Source organism: Telopea speciosissima, chromosome 8 (assembly GCF_018873765.1).
Source record: "Telopea speciosissima isolate NSW1024214 ecotype Mountain lineage chromosome 8, Tspe_v1, whole genome shotgun sequence".
NCBI classification, from domain to species: domain Eukaryota; kingdom Viridiplantae; phylum Streptophyta; class Magnoliopsida; order Proteales; family Proteaceae; genus Telopea; species Telopea speciosissima.
Genome location: NC_057923.1, coordinates 45,532,076 through 45,542,299, shown reverse-complemented (window position 1 = coordinate 45,542,299; position 10,224 = coordinate 45,532,076). Strand labels below are relative to the sequence as shown.

At 37.4% G+C, this 10,224-nt stretch overlaps 1 pseudogene; it reads left to right on the top strand.

Annotated features, from left to right (window-relative positions):
• Positions 1-6,642: 6,642 nt before the first annotated feature.
• Positions 6,643-9,975, top strand: LOC122672336 (annotated as a pseudogene).
• Positions 9,976-10,224: the final 249 nt, after the last annotated feature.

Below are 10,224 nucleotides of genomic sequence, written 5' to 3'. Positions count from 1 at the left end.
TATAGTCTGTTTTGTTTCTATTTCTATTCTATTTACAAGATTAATAGCTGCATTAATTTCCAGTCAAATCTAATTAAACTAGATATTGATTCATATGTTGAATTCCATGCCTAGTCTTTGTTTAAAGTTCAGTTTTTTTCTTTCTACAATCCTGGAGCCCGCTTGATAACCTTACGAGAAACAGTTTCTGATGTTTTTCCATTCTGAGAAACAGTTTCTGGTGTTTTTCCATTCTGAGAAACGGAAAAACACCCAAAAACCGCTTGATAGCGAAGTGTTTTTTGTGACTGTTTTTGGAAACAAAAATCAAAATTTATGCTCCCTAAAAGACTTTTTACAGAACATGTCCAACATGTTCTATCGTTTCTCAGCACAAAATTGCAAACTTGTTCCCGATAAAATTGAAATCCATACCTCTAACCACTTACCCAGCTCTCACAAGGTCGTCCTCTTCACAGGTTTTCTTCTCAGCGGCAAGCTTGGTCGATCTCGCTTTCTCAGGTACCCACTACCTCTCCTGACTTTCTCTCTCGCTCTCTTGCTGTCTTTCTCTCTCGCTCTCTCGCTCTCTCTTCTTTCTCTCTCGCTCTCTTGCTGTCTCTGCCTTTCTCTCTCGCTCTCTTGCTCTCTCTATCTTTCTCTCTCGCTCTCTGGGTTTTTTTTGAAGCTTGAACATACCCTGTTCACGAGCTCTGAAGGCGGCTGCATTGGGGATACAACATCTTCACCGTAGGTATACTTCATTTTTTTCTTTAAATTTGTTTAATCCAGCAGCAGTATAGCACTATTTCAAAACCTATGGCAACAACAAAGAAGGGGAAAATAGGCTATCGGTTAGAATATAGAGGGAGGATAAGAATATAGAGCCTCCATGTTAGCAATTTTTGTTTGTTTGTTTTATGGTTGTAGAGCTAACTTCCATGGATGCTCCGTTTAATGGCTGTAGAGCCAACTTCCCTTGAATAATTGGTCTATCTCTTCTTTTGTGATTACTCCCCTTTCTGATTTTTATTTTCTAGGCACATCTGAGATCATCCGAGCTTCATTAAACTTGTTGTTTTCATCTACTGAAGGTCCCCTTGAAGCCCCCAGTTGTTGCTGTTATAGTTGCTGTTATCCAGGGTTATCAAGGTCTGGTTTATAATATCAAAATCTGCTTAGGCTATAGTCTGGCTTGAATTATGAAGGCATCCTGCCTTAGGTGAAGTCTATCACTTTCTTAAAGTTAATTGGGAAGTTGCCAAATTTTCTGGGTTGTGTTGTTGCAAGTAGCGTTTGAGCATTGATATTTGAGGGTTGTGTGCTCCACATTGGAGGTTGTAGCTAGGGATGTCAATGGGTCGGATTGGGCCGGGCCTGCCTAAACCCTGACCCTAGAGGCCTTAACCTAAACCCTGACCCTGACCCAACCCTGGCAAGAACCTCAACCGCGACCTTGCGGGTTTTCCAGCCCGCCACCGTAGGCGGGGTCGAGTTTTGACCCGATTTTTTCTTTTGTAATCCCATCTAGATCAAGTAATTATCTATATTTAAAAAAATGATTTCTTTTAAAGAAGAAGAATAAGAGGGGAAGGAGAGAGAGGGAGAGAGGGAGAAAGGAAGAGATCATACAAACACCAACCACAAACCAAATTCAACCTATTCAATTCCAATCCTAAAATTATTATAATGTTCTCTAATTCCTGAATCCCATCACTCTTGAAATTCAGAGAAGTAGCTTATTTCCTTAGAGTTTCAAATGTAAACTATCACTGTATACAAAAGTATCCTTTCAACATCAGTTACAGCTTCAACAAGATCAAATAGCAACCCACATTGATAAAAGAAACGAATTACACAGATAAAGTAGAACGAAAACTAAAGAAGAAAAGACCCACCAACTAACAGTAGAATGAGAAATGTGTATAACAGCTCAAGAGAAAGACAGAAGTGTGTGTAACCAACCTTGCACATGATGCTACAATTTCTGTAACTATCTCCATTTTGGCTCTCCAAAGTTTTAAACCCAAATGTAGCTGAAGCAAGAGGCGAGAATGCCGGAGGAGACTCCAAGAAGTTCACAGAGAACTAAGAGCTATCACAGTAAACCTCCAAACAGAGAAGAAGAAAGAACAAAGACATAAAATCCAACATTGAGAATGCCGTTAGGCCCATTTCAGAAAATTAGGGATTTGAAGCTTTTAGTGGGGATAGCACACCAACTTATCCGTGGGAATTGAAGCAGCTGCAGCCTACAAGGAACTCAGGGGAGGAGACCGAGGGAAGGAGGAAGGCAGCGAGCGGCGCCCTTAGAACGAAAGAGATTAGGTTGAAACTGAAAATAGATTGGCTTAGGGTTTTTCTTTGTCTTGTGGCAATACTTGCCGAGTTGCCGTATGAGCCCTTAGGGCTTTTTTGGTCTTTTGTTTTTTAATTGTTTTCAGTTAGGCTATATATATATATATATAATATATATATAATATTATACATTTATAATTAAGACAGGGCCGGGCTAAGCCCGTGGTCTAAACCCTGACCCGACCCGACCCTGCCAGGGCCAGACTATAACTAAACCCAAACCCGCCCTCAAGGCTGAAAAATTAGGGTCGGGTCAAGGCCGGGCTCAGGGCTGGTTCGGGCGGGTCCGGGCCAGCCGGGCTTTATTGACACCCCTAATTGTAGCAGTGTCGTGCTCTTAAAGAGGAATTATCTTTCCTCAAATTGCACTGTAGGTCGAGGTTCCATATTGGAGGTTGTAGCAGTATCTTTCCTTAAGAATATATATACCCTTCCCAACAACTTTCATTTACAAATTCAGGATTAGAATATAGAGGGAGGATAAGAAGGAGAAAAAAAGAAGAGAAGATCATGAGGGAGGGGGAGGGGAGATTCTACTCAATTTTCTAAAACAGAAAATCCAGATTTTACATGTAGAAACAAAAGAGACTTAATTTTGAAGATTAAAATTAAGGTAGGTAAAGAGAAGAATTGGAGATTTGAATGCTTACAATAAGGGTTTGTGAAAATGTCTGTGTGACTACACAAGACCCAATAAGTAAGATTTCCTCTTCATTCAACTTCTTTTAAGTTCTAACCTCCCTTTCTCCCTCCGAGTCCTTTAGGTGAGATATATAGATTCTCTGTTTGTTTGTTTGTTTGTTTGTTTATTAAAATCCATTAATAATTACTTATGTCTTGTTTGTTTCAATCAACAAGATGCTGGTAACCCAAATTTTCCATATCTTCAATTTTAAGAATGGAAGAAAAAGAAAAGGAAGAGAAAATTCATGGAGGAAGATATTGGCAACAAAATTTTTCCATATCTTCACTTTTTTAGAATGGAAGAAAAAGAAAAGGAGGAGAGAATTCATGGAAGAATAATTAATGCTATGAAGTCTTAAAAAAATCAAAGAAGTGGGGGCTGTATGCTTAGGTGTAGGGCAGCAAGGGGGTGTGTGTGCTCAGGTATTGGGTAGCAAGGGCGGGGTGTGTGTGCTCAGGTGTAGGGCAGCAAGGGGGGTGTGTGTGTGCTGTGTGCTCAGGTATTGGGCAGCAAGGGGGTGTGTATGCTCAGGTATTGGGCAACAAGGGGGATGTATAGTAGTTCTTAGGCATTATGACAGGTCTTTTTTTTTTCTTCTTTAAGAAAATAACAATTTTCAACCAAATACATCTAAACCATGTTTGCTTGTCTCATTTGATTTGATGTTTGGGTAAAAGTCTCATTTGATGTAGACTTTTGGGTGAAATTTGTTTGATGTTATTTATCACAGAATGGCTGATTCCTCTTAGTTTCATCCTCTTATGTTTTGTATGATATACCATCAGAAGTTTATTTCTCTTGATTTAGTTGTGAAGAACTAATTTTTTTGCCAAGTATTCTTGGCATGAGCTAGTGAATCCATAATGACTGGAATATGATGGAAGCTACTTCTGTAATTGGCATTTTCATTTTCCTTATAATGTCATCTTTTTATGTTTTGTAGCCTTTGTTTTGTTTTTGGTCAAGTTCTCGATGGTACAGCAATGTATGAGCCATATGAGGAATCCAACTTTTTCTTTCTTGCTGTGATCCTATTATATTTTCTGCAAGTTACTTAGTTTAAGATATGTTGACACATTTTGTGAGTTATTAGACTAAAAGAAACAATCTTTAGGTCGAAGTGGAACATATAATATAACTTTAGTAAAGAGGATGATGTGAATACTAAAGGTTTTTTTGTTCGAAATTCATTCTTAGAACTTTTTAATACTCAGCATTGTATTCAAATATTGCAAATATTCAATCTTCCAGTTGCTTTCCAAAAACCTGCTATTGTGGCTTTATTAGAAGTTCATATGCAACACTTTTTTTTAGATAAAGCAAACCAACCATCTGTGACTGTAAGCTGATCTGTTATTCAGATTCAGCCCATCAAGACAAATATTATTAAAATTGGTCACATTACATGTTCCCAGAAACAGATTTTATCAAGCACCAATGGTGTTCCAATTGTCTTCTGGAAACATTTTCAGAACAGATTTATCAAGCGGGTCAAAAACGGTTTCTCAACACAGAAAATGAAAAAACTGTTTTGCTGTTTCTCAGCACAGAACCAGAACAGAAACACCCGTAAGGTTATCAAGCGGGCACCTGGTTCTGCTTTACTTCTAAAATGGTTTCTGAATCTACTTTCTATTTATTTTTTAGTTTTAGTTTCTAAATTTCTAAGTTAATATTTCTGGTAGTTACAAACTCTGGTTTCTATTTTTTGTCTGATTTTTGGTAACCTGCTGTTGCGTCCTGAAATCGTTGATGGATCCCTCTAGGTGTTGGATATGTTACATATTGATGTGTGTCCATCAAACCTGATTTAATTTGATTAAATTAATTTATTGATTTACTAATATTATGTGTTTGTCATAATTGTTTTTTAGTGCAATTGTCCACTTTATACCGTTTGTTGTTCACAACTTTGGACAGAGCTGGGCAATTTATTCTATGGTTGCCGTATTATACATTTGTTTAAAAAGGGTTGGACAAAAATTTAAATGCAGGCACATCTAGCGTTGAACATTGATCCACAGAGATTCCTGGATTATTCATCGCCGTGTCTTGATCTGCGACGGGAATCACTGGTAGTTACTTTTTCCATACCTGAGAGATACTTGTTATTTTATTCGTGTTGTGTGCATTTGTGGTGAGTCAATGATTGATGTCTACCGAAAGGACTGACCATATATCGGCCGCTTGGTGTAAGCAATCCGGATAGTAATAGATGCGATGCTTAATAGGGTTTCCATTGCCCGTATAGGGAGAACATCCAAAAGAGAGTTGTCGGATTTGATTGTGCCAAATCCAAGGCCTTGGTATTTGTGAAGTGTTTGCAAAAGAGAATTTTGTTTTATTATTATTAAATTAAATTACTTTGAAAATAGTTTTCAAATGTTTTTTCGGTCATTTAAAGTCCTAGACACTCTCGTAATTAATTATAGTAGACCGGAATTGTGGCGGTAAATTTTATTCCATGGTTGTGGGGGTCTATTATGGATGTTAGTAGCAGTGTGGGGAGAAAGTATAATAAAACATCTACCGATTGAGGGTTTTCAGGTTACGCCTTTTGTAGAGATGTTCTTTTATATAATTAAGAAAAACTTTATTATAGAGATTTCCTTATATGCAAATATGGATAACTTAAAAGGCTACCTTTTAGGATCACACCACTTGGGACGATTTGAATAGTTAGATTGTAATCTCCAAAATAAGCATTCTCTTTAAAAGAGAAGGCTTAGATCAATTTTAAGAACTAATCGTTAGTTCTCAATTGCTAATAATTTTAGAGAGTTGAGAGTTGAAAAGAGAAGAGTCTTCTTCTTCAACCTGGTATGTCCGGTTTGATTTTTTTTTTTAAACGAATCAGGCACTTGGTACGCTTTTAGCACACATTTGCAAAACACCAAAATCATGTTTCTCACCTGAGAGAAACACTTATTCAAATTTTCGGAAAAACACCAGCTTCACTTAAGTGAGTGAGAGTATTTTGGGCTTTTTCCATTAAAAACATAACATATGCTAGCAAAACCTTAAACTTCACATTGTATCTTCACTCGATCACAGTCTCTGCCATAAAACCTCCTCACTTGATACCCTCTCAAGCTCTAGCGACCCTCTTCTCCAATGAAGTTAACCAGTGAGGCTCTTCTCCAACTCAATCGTCTATCTACGCACTTTGTTGAACATCGTCTTCTCCAACTCAGGTAAGCCCTGTTCTTCTTCTTCTTCTAACCAATTTTATTACCTAGGTCTACATTACTTTTGCAGAAACCCTAAATCTAAAGGTCTATTAATTTCTAGAGTTCCAGAGATTTCTCTAATCACATAAATCCATCCTACTTCTCGTTTGAAGACATATGCAGGTAAAATTTTGGTGCCTATTTGGGTTTTTGTATTTTTTTTGTGGGTTTGGATTATCTCTATAATGCACTCAGACATACGAAGCTTCATGTTTACTATCTCATATATGCTTTGTTGTCTCTACATTTTGAGATTCGATTCTAGGCTACTTGCTACATTCTTCAATTATTTCTGGTTCGAATGTGTTTTGAATTATAGCATAAATACCCATTTCAGGGTTTTGCTTTATGATCTTGAATTCATCCTCACATTTTAGTGCTGAAGTTATTATGTTAGCTGCAATAGTGTACTCGGTAGATTGCACCTACTCCAGAAAGAAGTTTGATGTGACAAAGTTCTTCACAAATCATTCTCAAGATCTGGAAACATCTAGTTATGATGTATATATGGGCCTGTAAGGTGATTGTTTGCAAGAAATAATAACTGCAAGCGTACGGATCAATCGTAGCTACGAGTCATAAGGGTGTCAAAACCAAACTGAACCCGAAATCGAGCCGAGCCGAATTAATTCGGTTTGGTTTCGGTTCTGGTATATGGTATTCTAATTCGGTTCGGTTCGATTTCGATTTCGATTTCATGCCAAGACCCATCGGGTCGAACCGAATAAACCACTTAATCCAAAGCCATATATCTTTTAAATTTTTTGGTAACCATATCTAACCAAATGACTTTAACTATTCCACTTTCCTATGTTTTCATTGTTTTTTTTTGTAACCATCCAACAGAATGAAATTTATATGCCATCTTTCATAAGGAAAAATAAAAAACTCTGAATTTTCTTTGTATTTTTGGTAATCATCTAACCTAATGACTTTTCATATTCCACTTTTCAGGTTTTCTCTATTTCCCTTTTCAACTCTTCAAGTGTGCAACCGAATTAGAACCGTAACCTGAAATCGAATTAGGCTCGAATTGGAACCGTATTTGGAAACCGAATTAGAACCGTAACCGAATTGAACCGAGCAGGTTAGGATTCGGTTGGTAGTCACAAAACCGACTCGGTTTTTTGTTTTTGGTTCGGTTTTGGGTCACACCCTCAAGTCATGGAATCGAATCGAATACCCGCAACCGAACCGTTTGACACCCTTAACGGGTCGAACTCAAGGAGATATATGCCACCCTATTTTACTCACTTTAAAGTAATGCAAAGTTAACCAAATTAAAGTGTTAAATTAAACCAATTAAACTAACAAATTAACGCGTCCTAACTCAAAGGCATCTAACGAATAAAATTGACATGAATTAAATTGGTGTTCTAACACATATCCATCTAACCTATCAAACTAACGCGGATTGGAAGGGGTAAATTGCAGCCACACACCACAACCACATAAAAAAAAAACAAAAGAAGAAGAAGGAGCATGAGATAGAAGAAGAGAGAATGAGCTAGAAGAGAGGGAGAATGAGGTTAAGAGTTTAGAGAGTAAAAACCTGGATGTGCTTGGACCGGACTGAAATTGCTTGCATGAATGTAGTTGAAGAGCTTGAATACTTGAACAAACCTTGCATGGCTTCATCTTCTAAATCTCCAAGTCTTGTCATCAACTTAGGAACTTAGACTAGAAAGCTTGAAACTAAACTAGAATTATTACAACTATATTGAAGACATAAAATTAAAGCATGAATCAAAAGCATTACAACCATGGAATTGAAAGCATGAAATCAAACTAGAACTTAGAAAGCCAAAAACTAGAAGAAGAAAAGAAGAAATTTCACTAATTAATTGAACTAAAAACTGAATTAAAACTAAACTAAAACTAACTTAAAAACTGAACTAGAACTAACTAGTTACAACCCAAAGGGCAAGGGGTATTTATAGGGGGAAGGAGAGAAGAAGGGAGAAAAGGGAAGAGGGAGTGAGGCCTCCACGATTTTGGGAGCTCTCTCCTTCTAAAAATCGTGGAGGGGAGAGAGAGAGGGAGAAGAGAATCCAAAAATAGGGAATATTCCCTTCTCCTTCCTCCTTTACAATGCTTGACTCCCAAGAAAAAAAAGAAAGAATAGAAAGAGGGAGAGAAGAGAATCCTAGCTACATAAACCTTCTATTTTTCCAAAAGTAACTTTCTAGTTCTAACTTGTGCTTCCTTTTCTTTGTAGATATCTTCTCTAAGCAATGAGATCAAGGCATCTTTGACTTTTCAACCTTCCATGGATGAGAGAATATTTTTCAAAAGAAATCTATCCAAAGTAGAGTTCCAAAAGTGCCCTTGAAAAGTTGGAGGAGAGAGAGTGATGACTAGGATTCCACTCATCAATCAAATAATTTCCATCATGTCCTCTAGGAAAATCGTGGAGCACTAGGTGCAGCCCATAAAAAATCATGGACAGTTGTGGGCTTTAAAAAATCGTGGAACCCTGTAGCAATGTGGGTCCCCCCCATGTGGGTAGTAGTCCTTCTCTCTCTTCACGAATGAAAAATTGCCGAAATAATCCTATACTTGCAGTAGATCTCCGCCATTGCTTAGAAGTACCTTCTTTAATGTCAAAAATATCCTTGGGTAGTAGTAAAATGACTATGGGCTTGCACTACAGCTCCTTTCTGACCCATTATCCTTTCCTAGCCTGAAAAGAATAATCGATTGCATGGTGGCCTAAACGAATGCGTACTTCCGTCTTGTCATGTCCATCTTGCTCCAAATTTAGTCCTCTTTACAGCCATGGAAAGAGAAATGGCAACTTTACGTGTAAATTTAGACATACAGCTCCTGATAGCCCAAAATAGCCCAAAACCTGAAAAGCACAAGAAAGCACCAAAGTAACACTGTCCAATGTGGTAAAATGTATGCTTTATGCCCTAAGATTTCACACATAAATGTGCTCATCAGTGATTGTTGGCTGCCTAGCCTTGTTCCTTGTTCTGCTTGTTGCTGAGTGTAACATTTTTTCTATAGCAGTATGCTCATCTGATATGATTGTCTATCCTGCAATGATGATTGGACTGGGGTTCTCCATCATTTTTGACCTTTCTATTGTCATCTCTATTTGGAGGATATATCTGCCCAAAGGCTTTGCTTAGATCTAGCATCCTAATGTAGGGCCAGACTCAGGTTGGTCTTCTGATATTTCTTGGATCAACAATGGGGAAGACATTTGTGGAGGGTTTGTTTAAGCATAGAGTGAAGACTCTGAGCTATGGAGATGGATCCTCCAGGATGTGGCAAGGACCTTTGCTGGTGGTTATATATTCATTTGTGGTGCTTATTGATTCTATGATGAGTGCAGTTTTCCATTTCACTTGTAGGTCATCTAGCATGGACTCCTCAGAGGGAGAAAGCAAAGTCCTTGTAGAGTAGTAGAAATAATGGCAATCACCTCTGAATCAATGGATATTCAATGAAATACTACATAGTTATGCTGTTTCAGCATAAATTTCTTGGTTATTTAACAGAAAAATAGGATATCTTCCAGCCGCAAAATAGAAGCGTATGAGCTTATTATTTTATTTTTGACGGGAGGATGTAATGCTTACCTCTTCAGTTTGCTACCATCTATGAAGGTGGAAGAAAATACCTGAAAACACAAGTAACTGTAACAATGGTGTACTGGTTGAACCCCATTTTGGAGAGATTTTAGTATATGATTTATATTAGATTCAGTGTATACCATGTACTTCTTGTCATTATTCAAAATTAATATAAAATTACTTCAGATTGTTCAAGAAAGGGTTTTTTTTTTTTCTTTTTTGTTTTATCTTTATAATTTGAGCAAGTACTTAAAAATCAGCATTCTTCAAGAATGTCCAATATGAATACGACTTTGCACCAAGTTGCTTGCCATATCTACAGGAAATGAATACTACTTGCTTGAGCAGCTTCTACAAAGAAAATTTCTCGACTTTTGGTTATCATACA